The 16,725-nt window shown below is 44.3% G+C and overlaps 1 protein-coding gene and 1 long non-coding RNA gene across 3 annotated transcripts in view; one reads left to right on the top strand and one right to left on the bottom strand.

The window, feature by feature from the left end:
* Positions 1 to 16,725, top strand: part of LOC120830846 (netrin receptor UNC5C) — a 147,326-nt gene that overhangs the window by 48,139 nt on the left and 82,462 nt on the right. The gene's annotated exons all lie outside the window — the stretch shown is intronic.
* On the bottom strand, positions 15,530 to 15,893 carry LOC144386375 (uncharacterized). Its single transcript, XR_013452087.1, has 2 exons — positions 15,779 to 15,893; positions 15,530 to 15,682 (listed from the first exon to the last, which is right to left on the bottom strand). It is a non-coding gene; the product is annotated as an uncharacterized LOC144386375 (long non-coding RNA).

Raw genomic sequence — 16,725 nt, 5'->3', positions numbered from 1 at the left:
TGATTGGGCTTAATGACCTAAGGAACAACAAAAGGCCTTTCAGCTTTCTTGTTTGGCTGTCGTTCGCTGCATTGCTCACATTGACTCCCACAGGAAGTCGTTAGAGCCAAGAATCCACCCTGATAGGTCAACGGCAGCTGCAAAGGTTCCCAAACCCAGGAAGCAATCAGGTGCTGATTATTAACGTGATGCCAAGAGTGATTAGGCTTTTTCTGTGTGATTCTAGCTTACTTTTTTGCAGCTGTACCCGCAAGGATGAGCAACGGCACGATAAAAATGTAATTAACCCTAGAGTTATTTCCCTGTTCATGACAACTGTTTGTGTGTTCATTTTATATTACTCATCTGTAAAACAGTAACCGGTTTTATTTACTTTGGAGAGTTGTTCTCTCTCCCCTCTTCTCACTTTCTAAAACAGATGGCTAAGAGGAAGCGCACAGGTCTGACTGTGAGATGTTTAGGCAGCCTGACTGCAGTTGTTGTTGTTGTTGTCTTGGCGACATGTAGTATGTTTGTGTCTGCCTGTAAATGCAGTTGTGATCAAATCGCCCGCTGGGCTCATAGCCTAATGTTGATCAAGTGTTTCTGGTCCACACACACACACACACACACACACACACAGACACGTGGACATGAAAGCACAATTCAGTTGCACAGTTTCTTTGGATTAAAGCAGTTGTGTGCATAAACAGTTGCGTACAGACACACACACTATTGCACAGTGTGTGTACATCTTAAATGCTCGGACTGTTCTCGGAGTGCACTTCACACACTTTTTGCAAAGCGTTCATCAGCTCACACGAGCAGATGGATCTTAAAATTGCTAAAGTGATGAAATCATCTTGAGAAGCGGTAATTATGCGGCACCCCCCCCCCCCCCCCCACACACACACACACACAGACACACACACACACACAGGGTAATGATACGGCGAGCAGGGCCAGAATCGATAAGCAGTGGTATCCTGTGGGAAATGTAAATAACGCTATACTACTCTCAGAGCGAAGTGTAGATTACTATTTGAATGAGTAGCTGAGGGATACAGAGAGTGACAGTACAGGAAGACAGACAGGGACAGAGACGGAGACACTGCAGCAGAAGAGGTAGAGCGGATGAATAAGCTGAAGCAGAAGAGCGACGGAAAATGCTGAGGGAGGCGTGAGCGAGGGCGCAATGACATTAAGTGTGAAATATTTTGAGGAGATGAAAAAGCAAATAAATATTCTGGAGACGGGCGAGAAAAAGCAAGTGAATTTCTCAGTCCAGTGTGAGTGTCTGGTTTGGATATATGGCCCATTTGTCTCACTTCAGACACTAAAGTATCCATGTATCTCTCTCTCTCTCTCTCTCTTCCTCCTCCTCTTCCCCGTCTGTTGCTCTGCATTCTGACGCTGGAAATCATTTCTCTGTTTCCAGTCATTTTCTCTCTCCTTCAGTCTCAAATTCAGACGTATTCACAAATCAAACGTCTCAAGAGTTTGACACCAGCCAGACAGGGCAAGCATCCGAGTACCACTGTGTCTCATCACCTTCTCCCTGCAAGCTGATAGCAATTAATGTAGCCTTCACAGATTGACATTTGTGACCCGTTCATGGTCCAGTTGGATACCACATTGTTTGGAATTTCCAGCCGTAGTACGTCAGCGTAACAAAAATATGTCAGCATTGAATTCACAGTCAAATCTTTATTTCAGAATGGAGTCTTTAACCCTGATGGAGACATGTTTTGAAGATATATGTGAAGACCATATCAGTTGTGATTCATCTTAGAGTACAGTTCTAATCTAACAAAATGTGTCTCTGTCTTTTTCCCTCCCTCCCCGGCTCTGGTTTTCCTGCACGTTTCCTACCCGTCTCCTGCTGAAATCATCCACAGGTGAGAGCATTTCCTTGAATAAAAGTTGATGCGTCAGGTCTAACAGGAAAAGCAGTATAGAAATCTCACTTTGCATCTCCTGCTCACGCTTTGGATGAATCCACAAACCAGGGAATCTACCGTATAGTGGTCCCGCTGAAGCATACGCAGAGCACGCCACGGGGCCCACAATATATCTTCAGCATGGCAAAAGTCCAATTCCTATTAACTCAGAGCTCTATGGTAGCACAGAATTGAATCTTGTTAGATGTCAGCGACGCGAGAGATACAGTTTAGTGATTCTCAGAGAAGCAGAGAGCTTCGGACAGGAACAGTGGTTCTAGATCTTCCATTCCCTTTGAGGTGCGTTAGGTTTTTGTTCCAACTTATCCGTCCATCCAGTCGACTCAATTGTGGCGTCCAGTGAGCGGTGAAATGGACTTAGCAGCTCCTCAGCCCTGTCAGGTGTGCTTGATCTCTGAAAGAAATGAACAGATGGCTCACAAACCAGCAACGGGTCATGCCGGCTAGAGGTGTGTGTGTGTTCGCTCGTATCTATAGTCTGCGAATCTGCGTGCACGTGCACACATCTCGAGTGGGTGTTCATGCATGTTGTGACCGTGTGCATTTGTGTGCATATAACAGTGTGTGTGTGTTGTGTGCATTTGCGTTTAGGCCAAAGCCGCCTGTATTTTGGCATTCCTGGTACTTGGCATAGCTTTGGGTTTTTTTAGACTGTGAGGTCTGGCAGAGAAGAGGAAAGTAAAGATGAGGATGAAAACAGGGATCAAGAAAATAAAATGGAAAAACGCCAGGGTGGGAAAAAAGAAAATGAGGGCACACTAGGAAAGGAATAAGAGAGAAGTTAGATGAGATGTTTCCAGGTAAGTGGAGAAGAGATGAGACGTATAAAGGGAGAGAAATAATAAGTAAATCATGTTATTTATGGAAGTGAAAAAGAGAGGGGAGATACAGACAGGGAAAATAGAAAGGGTTGCATTTTAGGAACCCAAATGAATAGGTGAATGATGAAGAAAAACAAGGCAAAGGTGTAGGAGAGAGGAGGGAGAAAGAACCCAGCTTATCATAATGAAGTTGTACGCTCTTTACTGAGGAAGGATGAGGTGAACTTGGTAGAGCAGGTTTGACATCATTAAAGAGATATAGAACGATGGCGATACAAGACAGACGGGGAAGGAAGCAAATGAAAGGTACAAAAGGGCAACTGGGGATGAAACAGAAAATTTAGGGGGAGATGAGGAAGTTAAGACGGATCACAAGAAGAGAGCACATGAGGTGCATTGGAAGTGCACCGTGTGGAAGACGTATGATTATAAGAGTCGTGGGACTCTTTTTTTCTCCAAAAAGAATCATAGACAAATTCCTACTCTGAAACTAATATGTGGAAAAAGAGGAGGGACGTAAGACCGCAGACAGACAGACAGACAAATGAAATGCCGGTGAGGATAGGCGGGCTGCTGACGGGAGCTTTGACATGACGAGCAAGTGACCCAAACCGGAGCCTAATTAGCATATGTAAATTACATCTGCCTCCCTTCCTCTTCTCTGTCGCCCACCTTTTTCTCGTCATGACGCTGACCTATCACTTACTCATCCTCTCTTTCCTGGCCTCCTAATCTCTTCTTGCCTCCTTTCCATCCTATTCGCTCTGTCAGCATTTCCACAGTTACTTGTTTTTAGTCTCCCCCCTCTCTCCCCCTCACTCTCTCTGTTCTGGCAGCCACCTTTTGGGTTATAACAAAGCTCCTTTATTGCCACCCAACCTCACCTCCCTACATGCCTCGTCTCTCTGGCTGTCTGGCAAATAGTGTTAGCAATTGTTGACTGTATGATTGCACGCTTCGCTGATATATTTCCGTGCTCTGTTATCTAAGCCCTGTGAATAATCAGCCAAACGGCGAGCTAGCCGGTATGCCGGCGAGGCAGCCGGCCAAAGACGGTAGTCGGCTTTTCTACTGAACTATAAGAGAAGACTGGTGACCTTTCAGGATATCGGATGCAACACGCAGTCCCACTCAAGCACACCCATGTACCCGTCTGACCCTAAACTGATGCCACGACCCTTCCGATAATGCCGAACCATCTCTCTGTTTTTTCTCTTCTCCCTTCAACATTAACACCTCTCATGCACACACACACACACACACACACACAACACACGTTATGCCGTTCTCACATCCTGCCTCCTTAATTCTTACCTATCTAGCTAACTGGTTTAACACACCACTCAGCTCCAACTGTTTTTCTGTGACATACTCTGAATCAGAGCAATTAACATTGATGTGAAAGCCGATCGTTGCCTATGTGAGCTTTGCGTGCTACTAATACTACCACTATTAGTACTACTGCTACTTCTGAGTTTTTCACACTGTTGGGGAAATGAACAAAGAATGGATCGCTTGTATCCTCCATCCAGCTCGTCTCAGCTTGCAGGATATTGCACTAATAATATTACAGCACAAATATGCTTAACATTTTTTTGAGCTTAGTGTAATTTCCCTCTATTGCATCTAATTGCAATTCAGTAAAGAGGAGAATTGTGGAATAAATAAATAAATTGTCATTGTCATTCCAAACCCCACGTCCCAAACGACAAGGTGGAGAGGCAGTAATCCAAATGTGAGGAATTTAAAAAAAAGTATTTGGGTTAGTCAGTGAAATATGGTTTTGCAGCATCTGTGTTAATTTCTTTTTTCTACTATGATGATGCTTTATTATTTAATAATCACAATTGTATGTGGAACAAAGCATCAGCAGCTCACAGTACTCTACATATGAATAGGGACAGTCTTCTAGTCTACAAGCAATAACCAAGTCCCCATCACATCGGCCCAATAATTTCTTAAAGATGGACAGTTTTATTATTGCTTTTATTATTTGGGAACCCATATACAGCAACTATTCCAAAGCAACACCCTTGGCGGTATACATGCTAGGTTCCTTTGAATTGCCATTATATTAAACTGCAGAAAGGCCATATGACAGAGTTACAGCAGACACGTGTCCATATGCACCCTAGATATAATGAAGCCTAAATGCACAATAAATCTGTTTATCTTCCTAAGGATACTATTCTCGCGCAGTAGATATGGGCATCGGGCCTACATTTATGTGTAACTGCATATTGCTTTTAGTGTTTAGTAAACACTTGCTTATTACAGGCTGTTTGTTAAACAGCATCTCCTTTTCCATCTCAACCCAGACATCAAACGTCTGTGGAATCCCTCTGGGTCCAGCACCGCTAAAAACCTTAACAAGGTGTGCAGGCAGGGGAGCGGCCTAAATAAACACTGCCTTTGATGTCCCTGAGCTTAAGTTCACTAAGGCACCGTCATAATATCCCATATTTCTACTGGATTTGTTGTGTTAAAATGATAACAGATAACTCTTTTAAAGGAACTCGTATTCCTGCGGCCTAATGGCAGAGCTGTGATGATTCGTTCTGCAACTTGTCATTACTGACGCCGCTTAAAGAAGAAGAACGGCGCATACGGCAGTGAACAGTATGTTTCATCTGTGACCTTCGGTTTGAAATCACTGTGCCGACTTTACTGCTGCCGACTGTAGTCAGTCGCATCAATAAACGGCAGTTCCAAGAAAACAATGAGGCTTCTCTTAAATGTTGATGAATTATTTCAGCAAGAATTTATGTTAGTACTCGCTTAAACATGAGTTTACGGTTTTAAGTGGCACTTCATTCTATTCTATTATTAGGTTAATAGATTGTTAATAGATGTTTTTTTGTGAATTTACTGGATTTCAAAGGGATATTTTCCATAATGCATTTCATCTTGTATCTTTCCTATTCATTATTGTTTTGCAGTTATCCCCTCCTGCCCTTTAACCCAGAGCTCCCCGACTTTTTTTGCCTCACGGACCAATTTCATGTTGAACAATATTTCACGGGCCGGTCTTCAAGGTGTGGCGCTTAGACAAGAATTACCTGACGCGACAAAACCCGCGTTTTAAGTATGACTCCTTATACTACACCTTAAATTAATCTTTTATTATTTTTTTAATTTGTAGGCTCTCCAAAGATGCTTGTGGTAATTATCACGTGACCAAGACAAGCGTCTGGAAATAAAACATCTTAAAAGAAAAATTAAAACAAATAAATAAAAGCTACTCATTATTTCTGTGCAGCTCGGCACCAAATGGCCCACGGACCGGTACCGGTCTGCCACCCGTCTCTGATTATATCCGTCTTCATCATTCAGGGCTCTTTGCTTCTCGTTCTGTTGTTGGGCCTCACTCTCTATTTCTCTCTCATCAGTGCCTCCCTTTCTCCTCCCCCCTGTTCTGCTCTGGTGTCCAGAGGCCCGAGGGCGGATTTAGTGCGAGAAATGGTTTCAGAATGACAGGGAGTGCAAGAGGGGAACAGGCAGACATAACCTAGTGTCCTGAGAAGCTCTGACACTGATCCAGTACAGCGTCTGATCCGGTGTCATCCATTACCCTGCACCATCAGAGACCAGTGTAAGGAGCTGCCTTGGAAATCAGTCCCAAATTGAAAATGTCCTCTGCTTCACACGGGGGCTGCGGGACTCCCTATATGATTTTACAATGTGTGTGTGTGGAGCCAAACCGACTGGGTATCAAAATATGTGATGGCATCTTTTTTTTCCGATTCCAGTAAATGAATACAACATGAACGGAGCCACAGACCAAACAACTTTCTTTGATAGAAAATTGTTCCCAATGAATATAAATTGAATGGTTTGGTTTACAAAGATGAATGGTCTTTGACTTTCACTGTGTTGGTGTGGTCTTATGGGTGCACGTATCACGCTTTGCAAATAGAGCATAACTAGAGAACAACCAATGTACGTCCATGGAGGCCTACAACAAAACAAAGAAATGCATAAAAATGTAGCGTGATATATCGGTGCAGAGGATTCAATAAATAATCTTTGAGCTCTAATCTGCATGACTAGATCCAACTGGGGGGAGATTGTGAGAGTTGGTTTTCATTAGGATGTGGTTTGGGGCATTTTGCTGAGTTCCCTAGGGTCTTTTAGACAGATAAATGAAATTAAAAATGTTATGGAAACTGACCGCTAATGCTAAAGGTGTGTTATAATATTAGGTCTCTGGGACTGAAAGTTGTTTGTATCCAAGCTCAATTGAGAAACTGAACCAATGTGAACATATTAAAATCTAAAGGGATGCAGAAAACTCACTAAGTGTACGAGACGCAACCTTTTCCCTATTCAGGAGGAGCGCTAGTCAACCATAGCTATGAGCAGCAGGCGGCCACCAAAGTCCTGCTTGGCTAAATGCCAGAGCTCACGGTTAATGTTCAGAGGTTGCATTGAGTTCCATTATCATGCATTCAAGCGCCATTCATTTGAAAATTACTGCTAAGTTGAATCAATGTCATTGTGATGTTTTCAAAATCCATCTTGAACTGAGGAACGTGAATAGATTGAACATTATTTAAACTACTCATGGCAAGATATATTTCGCTAATAAAATGATTACCAGTAAACATAAATGACCAAAACTAGTATGCAAATGGGTCAGATGGGATCAGATGAAAGGATGAAACATTTCAATATTCTTTGCGGAGTGTTTTTTTTTTTCCAAACGTGAGTATGACACATTACCATTCAGGACGTTGCTGTGGTTTTCCTCACGTTCAGAACCGTGTCTTGAAAGAACTCCTCCTTCAGCTGTTCAGAGAAGACCGACGCGCACTCTGCATGCACACCACACTTATTATAATACATAATATGGCCATTATCATATTCCTAATTGCATCCGAATAGAGAAAGACACAAAAGGGATGAAGGGGACGCCGCACAACGTGCCATAGCAGGGTCATAAATCTTGTATCCTCACTGCCCCCCTGCACCCACACACACACACACACACACACACACACACACACACACATACACGCGTCTGTCAGATGTGCACTGCAGTAATTAGGTCTTTCAGGTTATGATAATGTTTGTGCTGTGGTCGGGTTCACCTGCTCACTGGTGCACACAATGACATTAATCATCCCAGTCTAAAGCACATGCTGATTCCACCACAGTCTCTCTGCGTGCCAGCCTTTATGTGTGTGTGTGTGTGTGTGTGTGTGTGTGTGTGTGTGTGTGTGTGTTTGTTTATGTGTGCATGCCTTTATGTGTGTGTTTATGTGTGCATGTGTTTGTGAGTTTATGTGTATACATGTATGTATGTTTTTAGCTGTAGATGGGGCTCATGTGATGATGTGTGTCAGAGTTTGCACATCCACACGGTGTCACCTTTTTCACCCTTAATCCTCTTCCTTCATCTTCCTTCACATCTACAGGAGAAACTCGTATGTCTTACATGGAATCCGTACTATTTGTGACGGCTCTCCTTTATTTCTATACGCCCCCAGCGTTAAAAACACTCAGAAGTCTTTCTGTGAACTTGTTTGTCAGGGACACAAGTCTCTATTCTTTAGTGTTGTCACTTGTTTAGTGCAGAGGGGGGAAAGTGGTTGTCCAGCATACCTGATTGCACAGAGTGAGCTCGGGGATCAATGGCCCTGGAAAAAGGGACAGAGAAATAACTTGTAAAGATCATCTCCAAGGACTCAAGATGACAGCCTCTCACTTTTTGTCCCCCTGACCTGTCTCTCTTTTTGTCGTATATCTCCGCCCCCATTGCATCCTCTTTTTTAATCTACCTACTATTTCTTCTTTTCTCCTTGCTGCGCCAAAGACACTCTGTGACTCTATATGTATGATTGAAAAGAATTTGTGATTGCAGTTGCCCGTGTTTGGTGGATCACCAGTTTGGTGTATCAGAATAAACAGAACATTACATTGCATTACATTACATTACATGTCATTTTTGGGTCGTCGTGGTGCAGGGGTTGGAGAAGGTTTGCTGGGAAGCACAAGATTGGTGGTTCCAGTCCAGGTTTCCCCATGTTCCATGTCGAAGTGTCCCTGAGTAAGACACCTAACCCCTAATTGCTCCCTGGGCAAAATGTGAAAAAGCCATGGGTTTAAAGTGTAATGTAAGTCGCTTTGGATAAAAGCGTCTGCTAAATGACCTGTAATGACGCTTTTATCCAAAGCGACTTACAATAAGTGCATTCAACCATAGGGTACATACTCAGAAGAACAAGAAACAAGAAAGAAGAAAGTGCAATTTCCTCAAATAAGCCAATTTACAATTTACTAGATAGCGTTATAAGTACAATTTAAGTGCTACAATTTGTTAGTCTTTAGTCGCGGTAGAGTCTGAAGAGGTGTGTCTTTAGTTTGCTCTCTGCGGTCCTGGTGTCTTCAGAGAGCTCGTTCCACCATTTCGGAGCAAGGACAGCAAAAAGTCGTGATCTAGTCGAGTGTTTTGCTCTCAGTGAGGGAGGGACGAGCAGTTTTGCAGATGCAGAGCGGAGAGTGCGGGATGTAGGGTTTGACCATGTCCTGGATGTAAGCTGGACCTGATCCATTCACAGCTTGGTACGTGTGCACCAATGTTTTGAATTGGATGCGGGCGGCCACCGGTAGCTTGTGAAGAGAGCGGAGGAGTGGAGTAGTATGGGAGTATTTCGGAAGGTTAAAGACCAGTCGAGCTGCTGCATTCTGGATGAGCTGCAGAGGTCGAATGGCGGTAGCAGGGAGACCTGCCTTCTGGGTGAGAAGAGGACGTATTCCTGAAGTTGTAGAGCGAGTATCTACAGCATCGTGTTGTCGCAGTAGACGTTGACGCCGAGGTTCCTAGCGGTTAAAGTGGGCGTTAGCACAGAGTTGCCAAAGTTGACTGTCAGGTCCTGGGTCGGAGAATCTTTTCCCAGAAAGAGAAGTAGTTCAGTCTTGTTGGAGTTGATTTTCAGATGGTGGGTGGACATCCACTGAGAGATGTCAGTTAGACAGGCAGAGCTGTGGTAGGAGAAGCCATGCGAACGAATGACAGCGCCGAGAGAGTTTGTGTAGAGCGAGAAGAGAAGGGGACCCAGGACGGAACCCTGAGGAACTCCAGTAGTAAGAGGACAAGGTTCTGTCACAGATCCTTGCCAGGTTACCCGGTAGGTGCCGCAATCAAGGTAGGACGAGAGAAGGGAGAGAGCAGAGCCTGAAACACCAAGTTCCTGAAGGGAGGAAATAATGATCTGGTGGTTGACTGTGTCAAATGCAGCAGAGAGGTCCAGAAGGATGAGGACAGAGGAGAGAGAGGCGGCTCTAGCAGTGTGGAATTGCTCTGAGACAGCAAGGAGAGCATTCTCTGTGGAATGGCCTGCCTTGAAGCCTGACTGGTGGGGGTCAAGGAGGTTGTTACGGTGGAGATAGGAGGAGAGTTGGTTAAAGATCGCACGTTCAAGAGTTTTGGACAAAAAGGGAAGAAGAGAGACAGGTCTGTAGTTGTTTTCTTCAGAAGGGTTGAGTGTAGGTTTCTTCAGGAGAGGGTTAACTCTTGCCTCCTTCAGAGAATTGGGAAAACAGCCTGATAGCAGAGCATTGTTGATGAGACAGTTGAGGAAAGAAAGAAGGTCAGGTGCGATAGATTGTAGAAGATGTGATGGAATGGGGTCAAGAGGGCAGGTGGTCGGACGGGCAGAGGTTACTAGGGTCAGAATTTGGTTAGGAGACAGGGGGGTGAAAGAGGAAAGTGAGGGCGATCGAGGTGAAGTCAGTGGGACGCAAGAAGTAGGAGGTGGGTTTGAGAAAGAGGAGCGTATGTCAGCTATTTTCTTGGTAAAGTAGTTGGCAAAGTCACCCGGAAGAAGGTTCGAGGAGGTTGGAGAATGTTGCGACGAACAGGTACAGAGTCAGTGAATGGGGCAGGGTCATTAGTTATAGAGAGTGAACACCGGTCTTAGATTTCTCCTGGATCTATGTTTAGTAAGTGTGTGTGTGTGTAAGGCAGGAGTGGGAGGGAGTGAGGGAGGAGTAGAATACCTTCTTGTTAAAATGACCCGAGACTGTGGCTCAGAAAGTATGTCACCATATTACCGCTCTGTGACAAGCACACCGGGTCCAGTGAGACACCTGATGTAAAAAGGAGTCTTTGTTCTGTCTCTGTAGAAATGAAATATCACTCCAATTACAGTATTGATGCAATACAGTTTGCATAACCCTCGTGGATTTATTTTGCTGTGTGTTTTCATTACACAAAATGTGGATCTGGACACACAATAGATCCCGAATAATCCATGTCAATTTCATTAACTTTAAACCCATAATGTGAAACTCCATTACAATGAAAGCAATGTCCTCATCAGTTGGTGATTAAGCTGCAGTTTGGCACATGATGGGAAAGGGCAATCATGTGACATAACAGCATTTCCCATACAGGGCCTGAACATCTGTTTTATGTGCATGCTTAATTTGTGCACCGCTGTATGGAAATGCTGAAAACTTTCAAAGTATTACAAAACAATGTTTACACTCGGGGAGATATGGCGATATAAAGCAAGATGCAACAGTGCAATAGAAATTTGCAAATTTGCAATTGCAAAAATTGAACCATTATGACATAACGCACTGACGCAATGACTTAAACGATTGTGTGCATCCTACTTTAGTTAAACATGACAGGAAAACTACCACCACCAAGTCCTTTTCCTTGTATCCTATCTAGAGAAACTTTGCATCCATTTACATTGTCTTTTCCGATTTTCTGCAAATTAAGTTGAAATTACTGCTGAGTATTGACTTTATAACAAATGTTGGTCGCATTTTAACACGTAAAACGTATGTCGTATACAATCATTTCGTTCCCACACGCTAGCTCTCTTTCTCTATTGGCGTATTGGCTCACTCAGCTGTAGTCCAATTACCTCTGAGTTTACAAGCCTGAATAAGTTAAAACTCCTTCATCAGCTCTCTGATAAGGAAACCTACTGCAAACACATCCAGTCATGCAGTGAATCCCCCCCCCTCCCCCTCTCTTACACACACTCACACACACTCACACACACACACACACACACCATTTCAACTTGTAACCTCAGCCTCCACCTGTACACAGGTTCTTTCATCATACAGCTCATTTTCTTCATGGCTCACTCAGATACACACACGCACACGGAGCGTACACTTGCAGATTCTACACACAAACACACACTTAAAAGCCTCATCACCTTTGATCTTATGACCCCAGTTAACTAACTGACCTCTGGTTGTGTCCTCTGTTCACCGCACCTCTTGATGTGGGGCCTCACTGAAAAGGTCCAGTCATGCAGCACCGGTGGCCCCGAGGCCGCTTTAGCTTCCAGCCTATCGGCACGTCCATGCATGTCAACCGAGTGACTCCTTCTCCAGAGGATTTGAACTTCTAACCTTTCTCTGGTGGGGCCGTGTGGCCATTTCCTGGCCATCTCTTTACATTGCAGTGCCATTCTCTATTAATCCTCTTAATGTTAATGACACTCAGCAGTTATATATTGGGACTTGCGTGTATGTGATTGTGTAACGTATGAGAAAGGCATATTCAGATGAGTATAATGTGAATTTAACATCTATTAACTCCCAGTGTTTCCCAAATATAAACGAGCCAGAAGACATAAATAAATACGATAATAAAATCCACTTCATTGTTTCCACATTTGAACCCTTAACCTCCTTGTATGTACGACCATGTGTTGCTAATGCACAGCGGCCCTCTGCACTAAAACCCGGCTCTCAAGAATCTGCTCTTCAATCTAGTCAAGTAAAAGTTAATGATGCGTTAATCTGGACGTCCTATTTGGCTATTTTCTGACCAGCTAATGAGAGATTTGCAAATACCTAATTAACCACACAATGACTGTGTTAAATACAATTATACTGCGTTTCAGAATAACCTGAATAGAAGTGAATCATGGAAATTAATCCTAAAATTGAATCATGTACAATTTAACTCACAACCTCCAACCATGTTTCCACCACAGTAGTTTACTTAATGTTAAGTGTTTTACTAACAACACAAAACATTTGCTTTTTCACCAGCTGAAGTTGTGGCCTTTTATTAGAAATAGGCTTAAGCTGTTTTAATACTGAAAACAGTCCTGTTTATTTTATGGTGCTTGAGTGTTTTTAGCAATACCACATTGATTGGGGTGAGATAATTGAGGTTTTATATAACCGCTTCTTAATCATCTCAAGGTTGAACAACTTGAAAAAACTTTTTCTGAACCACTCCAATGTTTTTCCCTTTGTTGTTTTAATACAATTTGATGTACATTAGTTTTTCATGGTCACATCCGGGATTTTCCTCCAAAATAATCGAGTTAAACTTTTTTTACCAAATAAATGTGATGGTTGTGTTTAAAAAGAAATCACAGAAAGCAGCAGCCCTTACTAAAGAGTTTGAAAACAGGGAGCCGCAGAGCTTTATCATTTCTCCTTTTTAAGGCCCTCCCTCCCCACCGGTCACCATATTGCCCCAAGTGGATAGGAAAGATAAAGAGAGAAATACTTCAGAATAAAGATCTCTCTCCAAGGCGGCAGGAGTTACCCATTATTCCTCTTGTCCTTATAAAAACATTTTGTAGGCTGACCTTGCGAAGTCTCCCGCTGCTTTGAGTTGTACTCCCGCGGCCTTGGAGCCTCACCGTTGTCTGTGCTCCCACCAGCACCAATGTGTTGCATCTGGGCCTCACAACCAAATGGTTAGCCACCCACCACCAGTCGACAAACCAGTGGCCCTCCCATAGCGTGCTGATCCTCACCTACATGGGTCTGTGTATCTCCCCCCGGAAGAGCCCACCGTGCACTGGAGGCCGTGTTTATTTAAGTGCAATTGAGCAACTACAACAATAACCTGTACTGTACACGTTCCCTGCGGCTGAAGCAGGAACTATGTTTGTCTCTCAAGTACGGTTTATAGCACCGAGGACACAGGGGGGTCATGTTTGGATTAATGTTTAAACCGTCTTAGTCGGGTGACTATTTAATGTTCTTGCAAAAGTGCTTGCTATAAAAAGCTACATTGTTAGCAGAGCTCATGTGCTGAATCATGTATGAACTGAATCCGTCAACCAAATGTATTTCACCATATTGATCTTCATGTAGTGTTGATTCTGAAATTAGTTTTAAAATATACAGTAATAATTTCCTCAATTTTAGCCTAATCAAAGTTCAGCCCTTATCCAAATGTTTTAAAGGCAAAACTAAATAAATTGTTTCCACATTGGTTGGTACATGGGATTTAAAGTCACAGATGATCTCCAAGTTGTCATCACCTCTCTAAATGGGAGTCTAAATCACAAACTCTCTCTGTTCTCTGCAACTAACCTTCCAGATTCACAATCAACACACTCAAAGTTAACTGCAGCTGGCCAATCAGAACGTGTCCTTGTCTACTTCACAGACTAGTCTAGCAAATGTGTGAGAGATTAAATAAGACAAGGAGAATGTCAATATAATCAGTGGAAATCAATGTACACTCTATTAATCAAAATAATGATTATTTGTGACATTCAGGGTGATGTTGTTGGTCTGGGCCCGGCTGACGTGCGTCGATTCCTTCAGGTCATGTTGAGCTGCGGCTGATACATTCTGTAAAAACCTCCATGACAGTTGTCGTTCATGCCCTCCTAAATATTTCTGTCAATTGAATTCATAAGTGGTTCAGTTTCTTAAGGGTTTGGAATGGGGAGGTTTTGCCCGAGAGGCAGATGAAACCAATTGAAAGCCCATTGTGTAATTCATAAATGCAATTTCAACAACATCAGGCTGAAAATAGAATATGGCGGTTTCTCTGTCTCTCTTTCTCTCACCCACACACACAGCCTCGCTCTTGAGATTGTTGCGCTCCTGCTCCAGTTCCCACAAGCTTGAGCACAGCTCACAGCTCAGAGACCAGTGCTTGTGAGGGAAGCAGACCCAGATAAAAGTTAATTAGGACTCAGGAAGCAGAAGATCAGACGAGGGACAAAACAATGGGGACAGCGTCGAAGGAGTGGCTTGACATTTTGGACTTGGACGTTTTGCTCACAAGACGGCACGCCAGAGTTCCCCGAGTTGGCACCCTAGCTTCCAAAACGGCATTCCGGTTCTTCTGGCATTCTTAATATGGAACAAGGGCGAGTTCATTAGCCTGCAAGAAAAGCCACTAGTTTCACAGAAGAATGCAACACTGATGGTGTTTGCAGCTTGTGAACAAATTGAGTTCATTTTTGTTGGTTGCTCATGGTGCAAATAAAACAAACTAGAGCGACGACAAATAATACACCAAGAATTCCCAACTGTTGTTACATCTTGTGAAGAAAGAGGATATGAATTGTGAGAAGATGTGGGATCCACATGACAGTTGTGAAAATAAATGGCAAAGGGAGAAGCTGTGGTGAAGATAAGGCAAACAAGAAAAAAGATTAAATTGGAGTGTTTGGTAAAAACTAGATTTACCATCTACTAGGGGTGTAACGATTCATTTTAACAAGGATTCGATTCGAATCGCGATTCATGGTTGCCGATTCGATTCATGGACGATCTGGGTTAATTTAGAACGATTCAATTCGATTCGATTCAGTGACTTGAAAATTGATTCTGTAACTTTACTGGACAGTGCAGGCAAAGTTTCCGAGATCCCTGTTGTTTCTTGTAAGGAAATCAGGTTTAAATTAATTATGGATATTATAAACAAGCAAACAACAATTAATGGCAAATGTATTAACCTTTTATTTGAATCAAGTGCCATTTTCTGTCACGTATTGCCTCCACTGGAAAAGACCCAAACGCAGATTTGTTAGTCACCATGTATTTTATTCGTGAAAAGGAGGCACCGGACTAGGAGGTGACGGGGTGGTGACGGCGGTCCCGGATTCCAGAGGTGGGGGAAAAACAGTGAGCGGGATTCCCGGGGAGGTGCGTGGGCCATGCGGCCCGTTCAGGTGCCTGGGTGAAAAGAGGAAGACAGGACACTGGTTAGTTTTAGAACAGCGGCCTCTGACTTCTTGCTGTTCTTCGACCTGAGTTATCGGTCTGACTCACAAACAAGACTAACAATCCGGCGGGGAAGAGGCTTCGGGGCCGCTCCTAAATACCTCCCCTGATTGGAAGGCAGCAACAGGTGGGTGATTGTGGATGAGACGCAGCTGGGCCCTGCTCTCACCTCCGTGCTGACGTCCGGCCCCCTCGAGTGCTGGTTGGTGCCAACACACCGACGCCTCCTGAGGGTGGCGACCTGACAGTACCCCCTCTCCGACGGGTGTCTCCAGACACCCCACCAGGCCTGTCTGGCCGACGGCGATGGTAGTCCCTCACCATGACGGCGTCCAGGATCTGGCGGCGGGGAATCCAGCACCGCTCCTCTGGACCAAAACCCTCCCAATCCACTAGGTATTGGGTTCCCCGGCCCCGGCGTCTGGAGTCCAGAATCCTACGCACTGTGTAAGCCGGAGCACCGTCAATGATCCGTGGTGGGGGGGGTCGCGGGGGAGGGGGCAGGAGGGGGCTGAGGAGGACCGGTTTAAGACGGGACACGTGGAAAGTGGGGTGAACACGAAGGGACCTAGGTAACTTCAATCGGACCGCAACCGGGTTGATGACCCCTTCAATTACGAACGGGCCAATGAATCTCTGAGACAGTTTTCTAGACTCCGTCCTCAGTGGAAGGTCTTTAGTGGACAGCCAGACCTTGTCACCTACTTTGTAGTTCGGGGCGGCCGTCCGGTGGCGGTTGGCATGCCGTTGGTAATGCTCAGAGGAGCGGAGCAAGGCCGCGCGGACTCGATGCCAGGTTCGGTGACAGCGACGGATGTGACTGTGTACGGAGGGCACGGCGATGTCTCTCTCCTGGGATGGGAAAAGGGGAGGTTGATAGCCGTACAAACATTGAAAAGGGGACATACCTGTTGCGGAAGAGGGCAAGGTGTTGTGCGCATATTCTGCCCAGTAGATTTGGGAGGCCCAGGACCCGGGATTAGCAGACACTAGAC

Source organism: Gasterosteus aculeatus, chromosome 13 (genome assembly GCF_964276395.1).
Source record: "Gasterosteus aculeatus chromosome 13, fGasAcu3.hap1.1, whole genome shotgun sequence".
NCBI classification, from domain to species: domain Eukaryota; kingdom Metazoa; phylum Chordata; class Actinopteri; order Perciformes; family Gasterosteidae; genus Gasterosteus; species Gasterosteus aculeatus.
This window is presented reverse-complemented; position numbering and strand designations above follow the sequence as displayed.